Genomic DNA, 23374 nt, shown 5'->3' with positions numbered 1-23374 from the left:
CCCTATCTCTTTTTATAAGCGAATCTTTCCTACTTTACATGCATTCCTAGTTCAATCTTTCTATCTACATTCTTTACAAAAGAGGGTATCCTTGATGTCACAACCCTTGAAACTCATTTAGAATCCAATCTTGCATTGCATGGGATTGGATCTTGTGGGTTTCAACCCCTCTTTTGAATGTAAAGTCTCTCCTAAGTGAAAACCATCAACCCTAGTGAGTCTCCCTTCTCTCTCCTTGGAGTTGGGGAGGGGAGAACAGCTAGGGTTCAATTTTTCTGCTTTACATTTTGGTGAACCTGACATGAACATCCTCATTCTGATTATTCATGGTTAGATCTAAAAATTTCGCTTTCCTAATTATATATCCATGTTTGATCTTTTGCAAATTTTAGAGGTTGATTGCATAAAAACCCTAAAATTTTCTTTTTAGTAATTAAACTTGTGGAATGTTTAATTGTTAATGCTTGTTTCAGATCTACCCTTCTATTGCAAATTGTCAATTCATATTTGTGCTTTAATTCTGAAAATAAAGTGGTTAAATGTCAAAACCCTAATTTTTAAAACCTTCTTGATTCAACCTTTGACTGATAATTTCACTAATCAAAACACCTCCAAATCGGTTGTAACTTTGGATTCCGCAATAAAATCACAATATCTCTCATCCCTAAAAATTTGGAAAAAAGTTGCGAGGACCATGTGCACCCCGAGCACCATCGTCCCCAACATTTTTTCTGAAATTTCGGGAGCTAGATCTTACTGTATTTTTCTACTAAAATCCAGAATTTTGGCTGATTTTATCAATTTTAACACTTTCAAAATTAAAGTCAAAGTTGGTATAGTGATTTCTTGGATTGAGGCTTCTAATCATTCAAAAAATTGTTGAAATTAAAATTCATATCAAAATTGTGTTTCTTACAGTCCTAGATCTGAAAAGTGTGTTGGCATTCATTCGAAATTTCAGTGCTTTATTCAAATTTTTGCAGTTTGTGACTTTTGAAATTAGGTGTTTAATTGCAACAACCTTGATTTCCACTTTCAAATTTGAATTTTGCATGAAATTGAGTCAATTTTTAAATTTCAAATCCTACATTGCTTTCAGCATTCCCTCTAAAATCATAAAATTCAAAATTTCTGTTTCCCCCTCTTTTTTCAAAATTCAAATTTTACATTTTTCAACAATCTTGGTAGGGTTCAATTTTGAGATTGCAACTTTAATTTGGCCTATCTATAGATCGTAAAATCACTCAATTTTTTCAGATTAGCTTTAAAATCATCGTAACTTTCATCCCTAAAAAACTCGAAAAAAGTTGCGAGGACCATGTGCACTCCGTTCACCACGGTCCCGGACATTTTTTCCGAAATTTTGGGAGATTGTCCTGATTGCATTTAACAGCTTAAATCTAGGAGATTTGCTAATTTTATTGAAATCTGCTACCTCTAAAATTCAAAATCTTCTCTCTCTCTTTAGTGCATGAGTTTTACAACAATAAGCCCTACTTATACTATTCCCGTTAGACGAAGCCTTAGAATTAAGTCTTTCCAAGGTTTAATTACTGAGGAGATGGAACCTAATTTGAATGGCCTTTTTAACGAGGACATGGGTAATTCCTCTAATCCTCTTAATGATGAAGAAGCTCTCCATGAGGTTTCTGTAGAACAACTTTTGAAATTGGATAACCAATTTGATGATTTTCGACAATGGATGTCTCAAGAATACCCCGATAGCGAAGCTCTTTCATTAATTGAGGGTCTAAAATGTATGGTTCAAAGTGATAAGAATGGAATTGATATTTTGCGTGGTATTTCACACATTGTGGATTCGAATGTGATGCCGATGAAAAGTTGTGCCAAAACCTTAGGTTATACACAACCTCCTACTCAAGTTAATCATTCTATTCCTTTGACAACTCCTATTGCTAGTATACCTACTTTTACATCAAACATAATGACTACTTCAATACAAGATGTTCTGCCTATGATCACCAGCCATGGGGGCAATCCCTCTTCTTCAATCAACCCTCTTCCTTCATTCAATCTGACTTCTTCATTCATTCCTTCAATGAGTGTCCCTATTACATCTCCACAAATGAACATGACGCAAGGGGGCAATTCATTTAACCCTTCCATTCCTCCTTGTAGTGTTCCTCCTTTCCAATCATCTCCTATGACTAACTATCATAGTGTCCCGCCACCTTACTCTCTACCTTCTTTCAATAACATAACACCTCCATCACAATCTAACATGTCTAATATGAACTCTTCGACTGAAGCAACCATTAACAATCTTGCACAAACTATCTCTTCTTTACAGCAACAAATTGCCTCTATGAATCAATCTAAGTTTAGTGTGCCCACATTTCATGTTGCGAGCCCACTTTCTCTTGACATTGTTCAAGCTATTCCCCCTAAACATGTTGAAATTCTGCATTTGGAGCTTTATAATGGTAAGGTTGACCCTCTAACACATGTTAAGACATTTCAAACAATATGTACCGATTTTGTTTATGACCAAAGGTTGCTTGCAAAACTGTTTACTAGAACGTTAAGAGATAAAGCCCTACAATGGTATTGCTCGTTGCCTTCCTATTCTATTACTTCTTTCGAACAACTTGCAAATGCTTTTATTCAACAATTTCAAAACAATATAAGTCCTAAAGTTACTTTGATTGATTTAATGCATTGTAAACAAGGTGTTAAAGAAAAAGTGACTGATTTCATTGGTAGATATAAGCATTTGTATGCTCAAATTTCTTTTCCAGTACCTGACAATGATATTCAAAGAATCTTTATTTCTAATTTACAAAAAGATATTAGAGAAAAACTTCTATTTTCTGAGTTTACTTCTTTCCAACAGTTGTGCGCAACTCTTCACAATTATCAATTGACTGTGAGTCAAATGGAACAAGCAAATCCTATGGCTCCGAGTGATAAGGGTGATAGTAGTCAACAACCATTTGGGAAGTTTAAACCGAATAGAGAGTCCATTAAATTCAATGAAAACATCATCAACAACAATGTGAATGCAGCATAAGGTGTGCCTCCTATTTCTAAGTTTTTCAAGAAAGAAAGAAAGTTTACTCCTTTGAATGAATCATTGCATAGTATTATGAATAAGTTATTGGAACAAAATGTGCTTACTCTTCCTCCTATAAAGCAAATAGATCCTACAAAGATTAATTCACCCTATTTTGATAACAAATCTTTTTGTCAATTTCATCGTCAACCTGGGCATGATACTGAAAAATGTTTTTCTTTAAAGGGTAAAATTCAAGATTTGATTGATAATAATACTATCTCTGTTTCTGGTGTGAATGATAAAGGCAAAACATCTGTAGCTCCTCCTAACCAAAATCTTAAAATTTTTACTGATCCATTACCTTCTCATACCTCTAATGTGGTTGAGACTAATGATTCCTCTTTCTCACCTGATAGTCTTGTGTCTATGACTCCGAATGTGATTAACTTTGTGGAACAGTAGAAAATCCCTAAAGAACCTTCCATCACATTTGATTCCAGTGAAACTATCAGGGCACCTGATGGTCCTTTATATATAGTTGCAAAAGTCAAGAATACACCTTGTCATGGAGTGCTTATTGATCCTTCTTGTACGGTTAATGTCATTAATAAAGAATTTTTGTTCACTTTGCAATTGAATCAAGTGATCTATGACGAAACAAATGTGGTTGTGAAATTGTTTGATGCATTTTCTTCTCCTGCAATTGGTTCTATTACATTACCTATTGAGGTTCATAACAAATCCCTTGATGTGGACTTTTCTATTGTTCCATCATCTGAACAATTTCATGTGAAGCTAGGCTATCCTTGTCTGTCTTCCATGAAAGCTATTGCTTCTCCTATTCACAAGTGTTTGAAATTTCCCCATAATGGTGAAGTTGTTACTGTCAATCATAGTCTCTTTAAACCAGCTGAAAGAACTTCTAGCGTTCCTATTGATTAATTTAGCCTAAACAATTCCAATCTCTTCCTCCATGAAGTGATCATCTTTTTAAATCTTATCAAAGGTGGAAAAAAGATATGATCCTATCTCTAAGAGAACCTAGAACACCTAAGCTTGATATTCCTATCATTCTTGAGAAGGAAGTTCTTCCTTTGAAAGATAAAACTAATGTCTTTCCTCAAGAAGATTCCCAACCCATCCCTATGAATGTGACTATGCCTATGACTAATAAACTTCCTAAAAGTAGACCTATCCCTCCTCGTCATGATGGACTTGGTCTCCTTCCTAAACCAAATATTCCTCCCTTATATGGAGCAGTTCCTCCTCCTTCCTCTTATGGAGAGAAGAGACCTTCCTCTTCTCCTATTATTCAACCTAAGAGACCACAACCTAAACACCCAAGTGATAAGGATGAGAACATTCCTCCTCCTCAATCTTCTCAACTTCCTACTAAGACTAGACGAAATCATTCTGCACGTGAACGCCGACGAAAGTGTCGTCTTAGAGCTCAGGCAGCTGCTTCTCAAACTTTGCAATCCCCAAAAACACCTTCAGCCAGTATTATTCCATTTTCTCCTCAGCCGAAGGTTGAGCCGAAATCTCCTAAACATAAGATGCATGATGGTCCTTATCTTTGCAAGTTAAAGATCCTATTTTTATAAATCTTGATGATGATATAGATGAAAATGTTATTCATGATGAAAATGTTACTCCTGTTCATTCTGATAGTGAATATGAATATGTTGATGTTGATAACCATTTATCTAACGAATTTTTTAAAGCACTTATCCTAGCTCCTAGACAAAAACAACGTGGCTCAGAACATGAACATAGCCCTTGTTTGGATCTTGTGATAGCTCCATCTGCTGTGTTGGATGTTCCTCCTCTAGCGTGTTTCCTACCTTCCCGAAATATTGATCAGCAAGATCGGGGGGTAGATGACGTGCTAGACTAGTTCATTAGCATAGCAGACTCTCTCCTCCTCTCTTGATCTCTTTTGTTACTTCTTCTATGTGTTATTCTCATTCTTCTATTTGTTGTCCTTAGTGTTGTTTACTTGAGGACAATGCAAAGCATTGAGATCTCTTTTGGTCTCTCTCATGTTGACTCAAAAGACACATGTGTTCCCTTCTTCTAGGTGACCTTCCTTGATTGGGGAATGAAGAACAATTATGCATACATACATATGATATACATGAATTCTCATACAGCATACTGACCCCGAGGAAAGTGAAGTCACCTTGTGCTTTGTGTTTTGTGTCTATTATCCTTGGGCTTATCTCACACTTGGGGGCTAAATCCTTGTGATAACGTGCTCCTTTCTCATTTCTTATATGTATCACTACCTTAAAGAAATCACCCCCAATGAGGCGTGTGCGATCGCTTTAACGTAAGGGGGCATACATCCCATCCATATCTTTTCAAGATACTTGAAAATTTCTTGACAAATTTAGCTTTGCCTTGAAAATTTTTGATATCTTTCTTGCATGACTCATAGTGAGGGAACCTTACTACTGACAGTCATGGTTCTCCCTCATGATCTTCCCTTTTACTTTGTCAATCGAAGTCGTAGGATCCTTAGTCCACTGGGGGCTTCGTGTATCTTGCTTCCTTGATGTGGTGAAAGTTTTTCAATGTTGTTTCCTTGTACTTTACCGGAAGTATTGGCATACGCTTATACTCCCACTAAAGTGGGGGCTAAATGTAGCATCCTAAAATTGTGACACTTACAATTTTGACTGCATTTGGGTCTTCACGATGGCGACGCAACGTTAAACCTGAATGGAGACCCCGAAACTTGCTTATAACACCAAAAACTGCATTTTTCTGCACCCTAGCTTGATCCCTCCTTGATCCCTGTTGTCCCGGAAGGTGGGACCATGGCACCCAGTGCCCTGGTCCTTCAAGACTAGGGTGCATCCCCCAGGACCATGGCACCCAGTGCCTTGGTCCCTGGCCCTATTTTGGGTCCGGTCTCTTTTGGGCATCGGGTCTTTAAGTTTGCAATTCGGGAAATAATGTTTCCTAGTCGGCCTAAGGTCGGAAAAATTAGTCTATCAACCCTAATTGACAAGTATATAAACTAATTTTCCTCTAATAGAAAGGGAGGAAGGAAATAAGTAAGAGCAAGATGCGGAAGCAATATTCAAACATTCAAACATTCAAGCATTCAAGCATTCCTTCAAGCAATTGAGCATTCTACGTGTCCATTCAAGGCTAGGTGTTGCATTCAAGACAAGGATTCAACCATTGAAGAGGAGATCACATACAACATACAACATACTACATACATTACACCTTCGCATGTAAGAATACAAACATTCTTACAACAAGGTATCAGTACTTGTTTACATTACAAACATTTACATTTACAGCATTCTCATTTCTTGGTTAATTCCAAAACCAGGGTTTGACCTAAAGGCAAACCCCTAATCCCTAACCCCCCAATCGTCCTCTCTTTTTTGTGTGTAGGTTGCAGGTACATGGCTGTAATTGAAGATCTAGAATCCTTGCGCAAAGATGAACAGATCCACCTTCATTTTGCATATTTTTCGGAGGACCGTGTGCACGTCGGGTGCCATTGTCCTGTCAACTTTTGCTCAAATTTGTAGAACAGCACCGTCTCGGCATTTTACTGCTAATTCTAGGTCTGCAACTTCATCCCATATCCCTATCTTTGTTTATAAGTGAATCTTTCCTACTTTACATGCATTCCTAGTTCAATCTTTCAATCTACATTCTTTACAAAAGAGGGTATCCTTGATGTCACAACCCTTGAAACTCATTTAGAATCCAATCTTGCATTGCATGGGATTGGATCTTGTGGGTTTCAACCCCTCTTTTGAATGTAAAGTCTCTCCTAAGTGAAAACCATCAACCCTAGTGAGTCTCCCTTCTCTCTCCTTGGAGTTGGGGAGGGGAGAACAGCTAGGGTTCGATTTTTCCGCTTTACAGATCCAAATAATGAGGACATAAACAAAGAAAGTAATGGAGAAACAAGGAAAGGGATGATAAAAGAAAAGAGCGTAGTGACAAAAAGACTCATGAAGAAACAAGAAGAAACTATGTAGATAATCCCTTATCAAACCTTACTCAACAAATACAAACTCTTCAACAACAAATACAAGACATGCAAAATGGGAAAAGCTCCAAGAAATATTTGTTAGAAGATATATGCCCATATCTTTTTGATAAAAATCTGAATATGATACCATTTCCGCAACATTACGAGATTCCTAAATATGACAAATACGATGGACAATCTGATCCTCAAGATCACATTAGGGAGTTTTGTACTATGAGCATGGAATTTTCTCATGATGAAATTTACCTTATGCATCTTTTTCCTAGGAGTTTAAATGGACAATCAATGGAGTGGTTTTTAAGATTGCCATCTGTAAAGCGGAAAATCGAACCCTAGGTGTTCCCCCCCACTCCAAGGAGAGAGAAAGGAGGTCACTAGGATTGACGGTTTTCACTTAAGAGAGACTTCACATTCAAAAGAGGGGTTGAAACTCACAAGATCCAATCCCACACAATGCAAGATTGAATTCTAAATGAGTTTCAAGGGTTGAGACACCAAGGATACCCTCTTTTGTAAAGAATGTAGATAGAAGGATTGAACTAGGAGTGCATGTAAAGTAATAAATATTCACTTGCAGACGGAGATAGGGACACGGGATGAAGCTACTGACCTAAAATTAGCAATAAAATGTCGAGACGATGCTGTCCTGCAAGTTTGAGCAAAATTTGATGGGACGATGGCACCCAGAGTGCACATAGTCCTCCAAAAAATCTGCGAAACGAAGGGGGATCTGTTCATCTCTGCACAAGGATTCCAGATCTTCAATTACAGCCACATACCTACAACCTACACACAGAAAAGAGAGGACGATTGGGGGGTTAGGGATTAGGGGTTTGCTAGACCTTTGCAATGTTAAACAAAATAATGGTGAATCCTTTACGATTTTCTTGCAATGATGGAAACACATGTTTAATAGGTATCATAGAGATGTGCCTAATCAAGAAAAAATGGACATATTCATTGATAATCTTATCAGTGAAATGAGTTATCGACTAAGGATTCAATTTCCTCCCTCTTTTGCCAAAATGATCGAGAATGGACTAAAAATAGAGAACGCAATGGTGAAGAAAGGAGAACTAAAAATTTACAAAAATTCATACAATAACAACAACAACAACAACAATGACAAACCCAAATTCTGGTCAAAGAATAGGAATGTCAACAATGAAGGGAATGATGATAATAGTACTACAAAACAACAACAACCAATTTTCAATAACAACAACAACCAATTTTCAATCTATCAAGTCAAATCCCAAGCAATAACAATCCAAAAAACTATAAAGCTAAGTCCTTTTTCTCCAATCCTCGAAGAAAATTCGCAAACATTGGAGAATCTTTAGAAACAGCTCTAAAAACTTTACTTGCTAATAAATTGATTGTTTAGCCAGAAACAAGAAATTATGAACCACCAGTCAAGCCCAATTGGTGCAATGACAATCATTTTTGCAACTATCATCGAAATAAAGGACACCTAACAAATGATTGTTAGAGATTGAAACACCTTATCCAAGATCTACTCGATAATGGAACCATTACAGTGGATAGCCATCAAATGAATGAATCACACTTGGCTTTCAAAACTCCAATCCAAAAATTATGACAAAGGTGAATCGTCCCAATTAAAAGATGACAAAGGAAAAACCAAGGTGAATTGCACTTATACATATGATGATGTAGTGAATGTGATTATTGTTAATGAAAATTCATCTTCAGAACCAATCAATGTTATCATGAGAAGCAAAGAAAAGGTTACCTTTCCAGGTGTAGCCAAAGATCTAACACCCAATCCACAAAAATACAATTTAGTAGAGAAATTACAATGAATACCTGCTCAAATATCAATTCTGGAACTTCTCAACATTTCACCTATGCATAAGGACATTTTGGAGAAAGCTTTAGTGCAAACAACAGTTTCAAAAGATTTGGATATAGATCAGTTCCAAAATAAAACTCGTAAATAAAAATCCCTTACATGTTGAAGTCTTCATACATAAAACTCATGTCAAACGTGTGCTCATAGATGGAGAAGCTAGATTAAACATTTGTGCATTAAGTTTGATAAAAGCTTTGGAATATTCAGAGGATGCAGTAGACTGGAAAAAAAAATAACCATCAAAGCTTATGATGAAGCAGAATGTTCTTCTAAATGGACTATTGTGCTACGAATAAAGATAGGACCTGTGGAAAAGGATACATTGTGTCAAGTTTGAGATTTGAACATCTCCTACAATATTCTTCTAGGAAGACCATGGATTCACAAGATGCAAGTAGTTCCTTCTACATATCATCAATGCGTAAAATTTCCTCATGAAGAAAAAGAAATCACTATAATTGCAGATTCCAGTCAATATTGCAATAATTTGAAGCCAACACAAGATATAAGAGTTCCACATAACAGAGAATCAATATATCCTACCAAAGAAATTCAAGCAAAGTTATGGGAAACTTTTGAAGAAAAGATCAAGTTAAATGATGAAAGAATGGGAAAGTATTCTTTGCAAAATTTTCCACTTTCCCCTAAGTCATATGGGAAACCTACAAATATTCAATCAAAGGCGTCAGAAAAATTGAAACATATGTTTAAAGGAACCTTTGTTAGTGCTGGAACTCTTGAAGAGGAAAATGAAGACAAAGACATTCTTGGTTGGTTATACAAAGATGAAGATAAAACTATAGCAATAGCAACATAAGCCAATATTCCCATAAAAAAATATGGCAAAGGATATAAAATCATACAAAAGATGGGATATGAAGGAAAAGGACCAATTGGTAAGCAACATCAAGGTATTTCAGAACCCATTTGTCTACACTCACAATCCACAAAAGTTAAATCCAAGCTAGGATATCTGAAGTATAATCAAAAGCAACATAATCATCAACAACAAAAATGGAGAAAGAAATCAATTTCTAAAGAAGACAATTGGCAAGAAAAGCTACATCAGGCAGCCAAAACAGTAACCAATAAACAAAAGAAGCAAGAAGAACATGAAAAGAAACAAAAGTAGATCATCATCCAAGGTGAAGAAAAATCTTGTCAACAAATTCTAAAAATACAAACAAAGGCAAAATCTTCACAAGATATTCCAGATGCAGTAAAAATAGAGATGGCAGAAATTAGGGAACTCTTTCCACCATATGACATTCTAGTATGGTATAGTAGAGTAATCTTGGATCAGGATTCAAAAATAGATTCCAATGAATACAAATGGAGTCCAGATGTCTTATCCACAACATCAAGTAATAAACATAATGAAGATCAAGTAGCTATCATGAAAGAAGAGTTGTATGAAGTTAGAAAGAAGGCAAGAAAAACTCAGTATCTAGAGAAAAGACGCGTATGCAAAAACGAAAGGAAATGACAAAGATAGAAAAGGAATGCCACAAGAAGCACAAACATGGATTAGATATGGAAGAACCATGGAAGAGCTAAGGGGTAGTCAAGCTGGACTAACTATTAGTCCAAAAGAAGTTGAGTTTGAAAGGAGACAAAATCTATTAAAAGAATCTACTTCATCATGTGCACAAATATGTCAACTCCAAAATGCAAATGAGGTAAATCAAGAAGGAATTTGCAGTATCAAAGATGTGTGCATGGATATAATCCAATCATTTAAGGGACAAACGTTAGTTGAAGGACCATTTGAGTGTGAACTACAAAATGCTAATATTAATCATGTTAAGACTAATTTGGAAATGCTTGAGAAAGATAATTCTCAGAAACATTTAATCTATGACAATACCTATTCTATGCAAAGCTATGATCATTATGTCATGAACATAGAAGCACCTAATGATGACAGTGATTATGATTTACCCCTTCTACATCCTGAACTAATTGATTGGGATAATTTAGACAACCCCAAACTAAATGTCTTTTCCAATGATCATGACTTAGCCATGTACCTTAACATTGTTGAACCTATCCATCCTAAGATATCTTCCATTGTAGAATCAAGTGATGTTTCTCATAGCCAGGAGAATGCCAAACTTTCTAGTCACAAAAGGAAAATAAAAAAAGGAAAGAGACCTATTGTTGAAAACCATTTCATGGCAACATTAGATCAATCAAAAGAGAAAACAAAGGGCGTATCTAATGGTGAAAACCAACTAGGGGCACCAGAAGATTGAAAGTTTGACATTTTTCCTGCATATTTTCAAGAGAGATCTGCTATCCTAATAGAACCAATAGAAGAAGTAAACATTGATACATCAAAAGATCCTAAAATACTTCAATTCACTGCCTCATTATCAGAAAGAGAGAGGAAAGAGTACATGGAATTCTTTAATAAAAGACAAATAAATTTTTCTTGGTCTTATGTGGATATGCTAGGACTTAACCCAAATCTTATCATGCATCATCTTAATGTGGATTTAAAAGCAAAGCTTGTTAAGCAGAAACTAAGAAAGATGCATCCGCATATTGCTCTCCTTGTCAAAACCGAGCTTAAGAAACTATTAGAAGTGGGTTTCATAAGACTAGTTGCTTATCTAGAATGGGTCTCAAGTATCATACTAGTATCAAAGCCAGACAAAAGCATAAGGGCCTGTACAAATTTCAGAGATCTGAATAAACCATGTCCAAAAGATGATTACCCATTACCAAACATTGATATCATAGTGGACTTATTAGCAGGCCATGGGATGTTTTCATTAATGGATGGCTTCTAAAGATATAATCAAATAAGAATCACACATGAAGATCAAGAGAAGATAGCTTTCACCTATGCATGGGGAATGTACTGTTGGAATGTTATGCCATTTGGGCTTAAGAATGCAAGAGAAACTTATCAAAGGGCTATGACGATAATTTTTCATGACATGATGCATACATTCATGGAAGATTATGCCAATGACATACTTGCAAAATCTCACACAAGAAAACAACATTTAAACATTTTAAGCAAGATTTTTGACAGACTGGAAAGATATCAATTGAGATTAAATCCAAAGAAATGTGCATTTGGAGTAACCTCTAGAAAGCTCCATGGATACATTATATCAGCTCGTGGCATCGAAGTGGATCCTGGAAAAGTTAAATCTATCATGGAGATGGAGTCACCCAAGAACATAAGTCAATTGTGATCTTTACAAGGAAGGTTGCAATCAATCAGGAGATTTGTTTCTCAATTGGCCGATAGATGTCTTCCATTTACCCATCTTCTACATAAAAATGTTCCATTCAAATGGGATACAAAATGTGAAGAAGCTTTCTTGCAAATAAAAGAATATCTTATGAGTCCTCCAGTACTGATATCACCAACCAAGGGGAAACCATTGTTACTCTATGTCTCAACAACAAGTGTATCATTAGGCACTCTCCTAGCTCAAAATGATGATGAAGGAAAAGAAAGAGCAGTTTATTATATCAGCAGAACACTTGTATTTGCAACCCAGAAGATAAGACATTATATGTTGATTAATTATGTAAAACTAATAGAAAAGATAGATCCTCTCAAATAACTATTGAGCAAGTCAACATTGACAGGGAGACTAGCCAAATGAGTTATGATACTGAGTGAATTTGACATAGAATATTTTGATCGGAAAGCTATCAAGGGACAAGTCATTGGTGATCAATTGGTTGATGCACCTCTACACAATAACATGCCTTTGCACATCGAATTTCCTAATGCAGATATCTTGACAGTAAGTACAAAATTTTGGGAATTATACTTTGATGGTTCTTATACCCAATATGGATCAGGCAAAAGAATCTTTTTCATCACACCTCAAGGACACACAATTTTGAAATTGTATACACTATCATTTCCATGCACCAATAATATTGCAGAGTATGAAGCATTGGCTATTGGGCTTAAAATGACCATTGAATGGAATGTCAAAGAATTACATGTCTATGGTGATTCACAACTTGTCATAAATCAAATAAATGATGAATATCAAACAAAGGATGACAACCTTATGCCATACAAATAGCTAATAAAGGAATTTAAAGTACACTTTAAAGAAATCACATTCACCTAGATTCCCAAAAATGAGAATAAAGCAGCAGATGCAATGGCTACAATAGCATCTCTCTTGCAAAATAAAGAGAATCAATAGCATTACAAATTTCTCATGGAAGATATCTTAACCCCTGCAATCCAAACCCAGCATACCTGTCGAATTTGCCATATATCAGGAACCAGTGAATCCTTATACAGTCAAACCTACCAATATTTGCAAGATCATATCCTTCCTTTGGAATTATCTCATAATCAACAAATAAACTTTATCCGTCAGTCCTCTCGCTATACCATTATTGCTGATATCCTATATAGGTGTGGTCTAGATGGTACATTGTTGAGATGTCTTGAAAAAGATGAATCTAAGAGAGTTCTTAATGACATTCATGTGGGTATTTGTGGTACACACTCAAGTGGTTTAACATTGGCTAAGAAACTTATCCATATGGGTTACTTTTGGCCTACTATAGAAAGAGATTCATTCACCTATGCTAGAAAATGTAAATAGTGTCAGATCCATGGAAATCTAATCTATGCACCAGCACAAGAGTCATATCCTATGACAGGATCATGGCCATTTTCACAGTGGGGCCTTGATTTGGTAGGAAATATCAATCCCTCATCTTCTAATGGACATAAGTTCATTCTGATATCTACTTAATATTTTACTAAGTGGATTGAAGCAGTGCCTTTAACAATAGTGACAGGAAAACAAATATCATCATTCATCTTGAATTACATAATCTGTCGCTATGGCATTCCTATGACCATTATCACTGATAATGGAAGGTGATTCAAAAATCAAGATGTGAAAGAACTATGTGAATAGTTTCATATCCAACATAGGTTCTCTACTTCATATTATCCACAGGGAAATGGTCAAGCTGAGGCATCAAACAAAACTATCCTCAAAATCTTCAAGAAAATAGTAAATGAAGCCGGAAAAGACTAGCACATTCAGCTAAATCCTGCTCTTTGGGCATATCAAACTAGTGTCTGCACTCCAACAGGGGCAACTCCATATTTTTTGGACTATGGATCAGAAGCTATATTACCTATAGAAGTAGAGATACCTTCTCTACATGTATCCTTGCACGGTCTTATACAAAAAGAAGAAGAACGAGTCTCTCGACTCCAAGAACTAGAACTGATTCGGGAATGTCACCAAAATGCAACAGAACATTTGAAAGTATACCAACAAAGAATGGAAAGAAGCTATAACCATAGAGTCAAACCATGTATTTTCTTGATTGGAGATATATTTCTAAGCGAGAATCCAAGAAAATAGCAAGACCAAGAAAAGAAGGGAAAATTTGAACCAAATTGGCTAGGACCTTTTGTCATAGTAGTAACATATGGATCAGGAGCATACAAGTTATCTACTCCTGAAGGTGATTGGTTTGATGAACCTATCAATTCTATCCATCTCAAGAAATTATATTCTTGAGATATAAAGTTCTGAAAAAATTAATAAATAGCATATAAAGTCCTGAAAAAATCAATAAAATGCATATAAAATCCAAAAAAAGGTCATAAATTTAGATGGTGAAAACCTGGTAAATAGGTGCAATCTAAAAAAGTGAGTTCCTCCATCTATGAGATCACTTTGCAAACCTATTCACTCCATCCTATCACTATCTTATCCATTCTGTCTTTCGCATCCATTTGCTCTAAACCATTTAGCAAGAAATATGCAGCTTACCAACAGTTATCAATTTTTGACATACTTCTCGTAGTCACTATCTTAGATTTTATCAGAATTAATCAATCTGCATTTGTATCCCTCCATGGTTTGGATCTTGATTAATAAATATATCCATAATAAATTTTTGTTTCCACTGGGGGAAAAATCCTAATTCCTTTCACTAAGGTGATCTTTTGAATCTTTAAAATCCAAAAACATTCAAAAAAAAAAAAACTTAGAAATTCCAAAAACACCTAGGGTTTTGAAAGAGATAAAAAACAATAAAGCAATGAAAATCAAGCCATTTCATAACAACTAAATTGTCAAACTTAGAAAATGAATAATCAACCAGCAAGCTATAAAGGATTATCAAAGATCATTCATTAAGATGATTATATCAGTTAATGACCATTAGAACATGTGAATGACATACAAGGTTCAGTGTTTATATCTTGATTTTATTTCCAATCATGTACTTTATGCAACTCAAGGATGTCTATGACTAGAGAAGCTATGATGCGGCATGATTATTTTTCTTTGATTGTTGTTTGTGGTTTATCTCTTACTACGGTATGAACTTGTCTTAGGATATGATTAGCAAAAGATCAAGGAGGATGTTCCAAGTCATGCATGAAAGGAGATACTCCTTGTCTATTCTGCAAGCAATACTTAGGTCAAGTTGATCCATTATATCAAGCTTCTTGTAATTACTTGCTATATCAAAATCCATGTAAGGAATACTCAGGTCATCTTGAATTATTGTGTCAAGTTGCTTGTATCTACTTACAACATTTTAAAAGCTCAATGATGAAATCAAGCACTCTTACAAGACCGCATATGAAGATTGGTAGTATCATTTTTAGTTAGATCATTTCATTAGATCATTATTCATCTACATTATAAGTATTCATTTGTCAGTTGCATTATAAGCATATCATTTCATTAAATAGATCAACAATCATAAATAAAGATTGAGTATACTTGGACAAACAAAAACAATTTGCATTTAATCATTATAGGTGCATTCATTTCTTAGAACCATTTTAATCATCATTCATTTCATTTAGTTGCATCTTTGCACTTTGATTCATAATCATGATAAACATTACATACAAACTCAAAAACATTTCATATAGATCATTTGCATTTACATAATCATAAATCAAAAGCAAATCAATCATTCATTTGCATTCCATGTAGATCATTACATTTGCATCATTTAAGTTAGAAATCATTTTCATTTGCATCCAAGATCATTGAAAATCAACAAAAGCATTTATCATTGCATCATCATATAAATTATCATCATAATAAAAAGCAAAGATCATATCATCATCCATATAATCACTGCATCCATATAATTAAAGCATATAGATCATCAAAGCATAAAGCATCATATCACATAGAGTAGCATGCATATAAATAATCATCATCATATAGAGTCCATATCTGCATATAGATCATCATAAAATAATAAAAGTCCAAGTATACAATGATACAATGATAAAATAATAAACCATTTAGCAAGAAATATGCAACTTACCAATAGTTATCAATTTTTGACATACTTCTCATAGTCACTATCTTAGATTTTATCAGAATCAATCAATCTGCATTTGTATCCCTCCATGGTTTGGATCTTGATTAATAAATATATCCATAATAAATTTTTGTTTCCACTTGGGGCAAAATCCTAATTCCTTTTGCTAAGGTGATCTTTTGAATCTTTAAAATCCAAAAACATTCAAAAAAAAAAACTTAGAAATTCCAAAAACACCTAGGGTTTTGAAAGAGATAAAAAACAATAAAGCAATGAAAATCAAGGCATTTCATAACAACTGAATTGTCAAACTTAGAAAATGAATAATCAACCAGCAAGCTATAAAGGATTATCAAAGATCATTCATTAAGATGATTATATCAGTTAATGACCATTAGAACATGTGAATGACATACAAGGTTCAGTGTTTATATCTTGATTTTATTGCTAATCATGTACTCTATGCAACTCAAGGATGTCCATGACTAGAGAAGCTATGATGGGGCATGGTTATTTTTCTTTGATTGTTGTTTGTGGTTTATCTCTTACTACGGTATGAACTTGTCTCAAGATATGATCAACAAAAGATCAAGGAGGATGTTCCAAGTCATGCATGAAAGGAGATACTCCTTGTCTATTTTGCAGGAAATACTCAGGTCAACTTGATCCATTATATCAAGCTACTTGTATTAACTTGCTACATCAAAATCCATGTAAGGAATACTCAAGTATTCTTGAATCATTATGTCAAGTTGCTTGTATTTGCTTACAACATTTTAAAAGCTCAATGATGAAATCAAGCACTGTTACAAGATCACATATGAAGACTAGCAATATCATTTTTAGTTAGATCATTTCATTAGCTCATTATTCATCTACATTATAAGCATTCATTTGTCAGTTGCATTATAAGCATATAATTTCATTAAACAGATCAATGGTCATAAATAAAGATTGAGTATACTTGGACAAACAAAAGCAATTTGCATTTAATCATTATAGGTGCATTCATTTCTTAGAATCATTTTAATCATCATTCATTTCATTTAGTTGCATCTTTGCACTTTGATTCATAATCATCATAAACATTACATAAAAACTCAAAAAAAATTCATATAGATCATTTGCATTTACATAATCATAAATCAAAAGTAAGTCAATCATTCATTTGCATTCCATATAGATCATTACATTTGCATCATTTAAGTTAGAATTCAATTTCATTAGCATCCATTATCATTGAAAATCAACAAAAGCACTTATCATTGCATCATCATAATAAAAAGAAAAGATCATATCATCATCCATATAATCACTACATCCATATAATCAAAGCATATAGATCATAAAAGCATAAAGCATCATCATCACATAGAGTAACATGCACATAAATCATCATCATCATATAGAGTCCATATCTGCATATAGATCATCATAAAACAATACAAATGCCTCATCCAAGGCAAATCAAGTCAAGGTTGTCCTGTACCACTACCACCTGACTTTGTCCATCTTTGTGGCTGTGGATGAGAAGATCCTCCAGATGCCTGTCTCCCATGCTCCCCACTCCTCTGAGGTGGTCCCATGACCCCACCACTGCTAGTATCCATTAGCATAGTGGTATGATAACTACCTACTCTCTGGCTCTCTGCAACTGCCTCCTCATATCATTGTCGCCAGTGGGAAGTCTCCTTCCCAGCCCAAACTAGTGCTCTAACAATATCCACCGAGAGAGTACCTGATCCAACCTGCTGAATATGATCAAGAACAACTTGAGTATCCTACTGTCTCCTAACAGCTCTATCCCGCTCAGTAATAAGAGCCTGTACCTGTACTTGAAGCTGATCAATCTATTCTCTTAGACCGTCAATAGTATCTTGCCCTAGCACATCATGCTTTGGTATAACCACATCTGGCATATCATGCATTGGTGCAACCTGCTTTGGTACATCCTGTTGTGGTGCATGAATCCCAATCCCCTCACCACCAACCTTTCCAACTGCTGCAATCTCGATCCAAGTAACTCTATGCACCTGCCATCTAATCAGGGGAACATGATCCTCAGAATCCTCATCATCTCCACCATGTGCTGCAATAACTTGAGGATCATGTTGAATCTGTCCAAACTCAATGCCTCTCCTACAACCCCCATCTAGTCAAGTCACCCTGCCTCTTGTCAATGGAAACCCTCTCAATGATCTCATACCAGTCCTACCATGATCTCTCCCAATCCGTCCAGCATCTCTCCCACCCATAGGACGTAGTCTCTGAATTCTGCCAGCTGGTCCAAATTGTCTTCCACAAACTCTTAATCAACCTTGCCTCCATCCAGGTCTCCTACCACCACCTCCCCTAGCCTCATGAGCAGCTCTAAGATCTTGTCTCCATCTACGTCTCCTAGAAATTGGATAATCTGAGTCATCCTCATCATCTCCTGAGCTGGGAGGAGGATCTACTCGATCAGTAATGCGAGGAAATAGATGAGCTAGTATATATTGAGCATACTCTACAGCAACCCCAGGATCAAGAATGTGTAATCACACATCATAAGCCACTCTCAAAGTAGCAACAAACTCTACACAAGCAATCTCATATGACAACGACGGTCCCCAATCTCATCTATCTCTATACCACTGAGCATATATCGTCACACCAGTAGGCATAGGTTGGATGATACCAAACAGTCTTAAAATCTGACCAATCAACTGTTGCTCAACAATAAAAGGTGTCCGACCAATGAGATATCTAATCTGCATGATGAATGGTAATGTTTGTGCATCATCCATCCATGGCTCACAATCAAGATATGGTCTCCAAGTGATGTTGTCCAATGAATCAAGCACTCAGTGCAAATACTCCATCTTACCCAGCTTATGCTGAGTAAGAATACCTGCATAAAAATATACATATGGTTGCCTCTCTCCACAAACTCTATGATGGATAGGCCGAGTAACATCAATGTGCTCCCAGCACTAGATTTGCAATAAAGTGCATCTAGTAGATAAACTTGCACTCTCATCATACACTACCTAATGAAGATCATGATATAAGTGTGCCAACATGCAAACACGCCACGCATATCAAGTACGATGTTAAATCATACTAAGGAGAATCTCACCCCATCCAACCAAAAAACCTTGTGATCTCCTATCCGGACATATAAATCCTCCAATCAAACCAGCAAGAATAACAGGAAGAGCCTCATAATACATCACCATATCTACCCATCGGATTTCTCCCCTACCAATGCTCTCATCAGCAAACACAACTCTGCAAGCCTCTATACGAACCCAATCCTGATAATCATACTGCACTAGCTCGCCAGTCACTAGAATATGTAGAATGTTGTAGACATCCTCCAGAGTCACACTAATCTCACCCATCGATAGGTGGAAAGTGTTATGCTCACTATGCCATCTCTCAGCCAATGTTGTCAACAAACCTCTGTTATGCATAATCTCAGGCATATATAATAAATGGCATAAACCACAGGCATCCATGTGTTTAATCTCAGCCTGGGTAAGCTCTGGAACTAAATGACGCACCACCGGTAATTTCTCCCAACACTAGAGAGCATCAAGTTTCTCCTATTTTTTCAAGAGAAATCAAATTGAATCATCAAATCTATCTATCAAATCAAAACTAAATCATCATCTATCTATATATCAAATCAAATTGAAGCAACTTACGCTATCAAAATATTTTAAAACCTATCACTCATGGTTTTTTATCAAACACTAAGTTTACTCAAAAACTCTGCTAAGCTCTTACATCAAAAACTAAATTGGTTTCTTAGAGCTACTCAATCAATCCAATCTATCAATCAAATCTATCAATCAAGTTAATCAAAGCAATGAAATATATCGATCCCAATCTATCAATCAAATCTATCAATCAAAGAAATCAAATCAATCAATCAACCTATATATTCATCTATCAGGCAAGCAATCACTCAATCAAGTCTCAATTTTCATCATCACTACATATTGCACATGTTAAATCTACTTATCAAAGTGATTTTTAGCTTTTGCACTTATCAAAAATATCAAATTTGAGCAAAAGTGCTATCCTATTGAGCATATGCGCTAACTTAGTGCATAAAACTAAAGGCAAATGCGCTAACTAAAGGCAAATACACTAACTTAGTGCATATGCACTATCCTTTTTAACAAAAGTGCTAAAACTATAGGCATAAACACTAATCCATGCAAAAGCGCTACCTTTCTGGGCATATACGCTAACAAACAACACATTTGTGCTACCCTATGCATATGCGCTAATATCTTGAACATAAGCACTAACATACCAAGCATATGCGTTAATCTAAGCATTTGCGCTAAACCTAGTTCCATATGCGCTAAAACAAACTGCAAAAGTGCTAAAATAATGCCAAAAAAATATTAAAAAATTTAAAAAATCCAAAAAAGCGCCTAAAAAGATGAAACTTTGAATTAAAACTTGAAAACAAGGCTCAGGATAAGTTACATACTGGATACCCATACTTGACAGGTTGTTGGTAACATCGAACTCGCTCAAATCGATGACACTCCACTGGAATCATCATTTCACCACCTCAGCAAGAATATTTTCTCCAAAAAGCTGACAAGGATAAGAATGAAGTTAAAATTATCCTTGGTTAATTTTATATTTACTATTTTGTAGAGTAATGAATTTCAATGGGGCAATTTAATTTGTTTTTTCCAAATGAATTTAATTGACTAAATTTTTATTATTATGAGATTAATCATTCAAACAAGAATTTTTGACAATTTCACGATCAATCTCCTGAGGGGGCACACAATCAGGATTTTCAATATCTATCAGGCATTATCAAGACTTGATTTAATCTTTGAAATAATGTTGTTTTCACATGATTTCAAAGAGGGGCAAAATGTATACACCTAAAATTGGCTATGAGCAATTAAATAAAAATTTAATATTTATTTAATATTTATTTTTCTATTAAATAGTTAATTTGAAAAGACTAATTTATTTAATTCATTTTCATGTCTTTCTATTAATTAATATTTTATTAATTGATTCATCTATTTTATTCCTCTAATTAATTAAATATCTAATATTTAATTATCTTATTCTTCTAATTAATTAAATATCTAATATTTAATTATTCCTCTAACCAAGTTAATTAAATATCTAATATTTAATTATCTCCTCCAAATAATTAATATCCAATATTTAATGATTATTCTCTTATTCTATAGTCTCAAATATTAAATAATTCTCAAAACTATTTAATCCCTTATCCAACTCATTCTTCTATCTCCACTTCATCTTACCTTTGCCAACTCATCAAACATGTGGCTAAGGAAATTAATATTTTTTAAATATTAACTTATCATTTATCTCCAACTTCCAAACTTAATAAAAATTGTGTACGTACACATATTTCATAACCATTTCCTATATTCTCTCCTGTTGTCCTCAAAATTTGATTCCCTTCAATGTCCTTAGGATAATATGGTCTAAACTGGGTGCAGAGAAAACATCAAAGATAAGGAAACTCCAGAGACAACATATGACAAGGTTTGATTAGACCTTCTACACTTCGGGCTTCCTTAGAGCCCAGGTGGGTATACCTTTGTGAATTAATTTCACACTTTTAAACAATAAACCCACAGCAAACCAGTCCAGAAAACCAGTGGATTTATTCACCTTGAAATCAACTGAATACAAAGAATAGAAACTGTACTTAACTTCAGCATTTTTGATCAACAAAGTATGCAATAAACAACCTCGATTAACACCAGTGCCTTATCCAAGGTTACAGAGTCACCTAAACTCAAAGAGAACTCCTAAAACAATATATCTTTATGCTTCCCGTCGGCTTGGTTTCCACTAATCCTGATATATGCCTGACACATACAAGAATTCAATCATTCTAGACTAAGCTATGGTTCTCAAAATTCAAAGTTCCTTCCAAAGAATTTACTGGTATGAGTCATCCCGCATATTTAATTTCCCTCCTAAAGAGAAAAGCTAACAAACACTTATGCTGAGATTGCTTTGCAATTCCATTCAAACTAAACAACCCTGGATTATTCAGAATAAAGACAATAAATAAATTTGTGAACAAACTTGAAGACAATTGATAGCTTTTACTCAAAACTGATGGCCTATATATTGATATTCAATTCAAAGAGTATTACAATAAATTTTGATTCTCCATTATACTTAGAAAAGCTCAGATAAATTTCTGCAGTGTTTTCTTACAAAATTTTGTGATCCCTCTCCCTCTAGTCCTGGTATCCATTTATAACAACATGGATGCACAAAGCTTCAGACTTCTCGAGGAGAGTTTGTTACAATTATTTAAAAAATTGAAGAGATTACAGTTTTTTCGTGAAAGCAGTTATGCGCTCTTTTCAGCCTCTGCAGTTTGTTCAACAAGTTGTTCAGTTGCAACCTCTTCTATCTTTTCAGGGGTGCTCTCCAACTGCTCCGGATCATGGGTGGAATATTTAACTTCCCACTCACTATATGTCTCCTCTGTCGGCCATGAAAAATTAATCACATCATCTTTAATTTTAGTCAACCTTTTCCAAGAATTTCTCAGTTTGTTGACTTTTGAATTAAGAAAACCATAATGTGACTTAATTTTTTCTATTTCCTGTATTGTTATAACAAAGAAAGAGGTATTATCAAGATCAATGATTCCCTTAACCCTTGCTGACAATTTGCCTTCTATCTCTTTAAGCCATATTTGCTTATCTTTCAACTGATCCGGATTATCAAAAATTCCTAGGAGCAACTCACAAACTTGATCAGTGTATTCCTTCTTAAGCAGTTTAACCCTTCTATCCACATTATCCACCTCTGTTGCCAATTGCATTAAGACCTTAGCGACATCAGAAGTAGATTTGATAATGGGATTAGCTCTTGCTTCATCACAAGATACACACATGAACTCTAGATCTTGCTCCCTAAGTCTCCATCTGTCAAAAATGGGTGTCAGAATTGCCTTATCTCTTCTCAGCTCATTCCGTATCTCCATAATCTTCCCCACATTGTTGTGAAGCAATGAGGCATTTATCGTATCTGCAAAACTGGAGATTGTGGCCCTTACTTTCTCCTCAAATTTCCCTGCATACAAGGCCTGAGCCTGCTTCAGGTTTTCTAG

Source organism: Cryptomeria japonica, chromosome 9 (genome assembly GCF_030272615.1).
Source record: "Cryptomeria japonica chromosome 9, Sugi_1.0, whole genome shotgun sequence".
Lineage (NCBI taxonomy): Eukaryota > Viridiplantae > Streptophyta > Pinopsida > Cupressales > Cupressaceae > Cryptomeria > Cryptomeria japonica.
Note: the sequence above shows the minus strand (reverse complement) of the source record.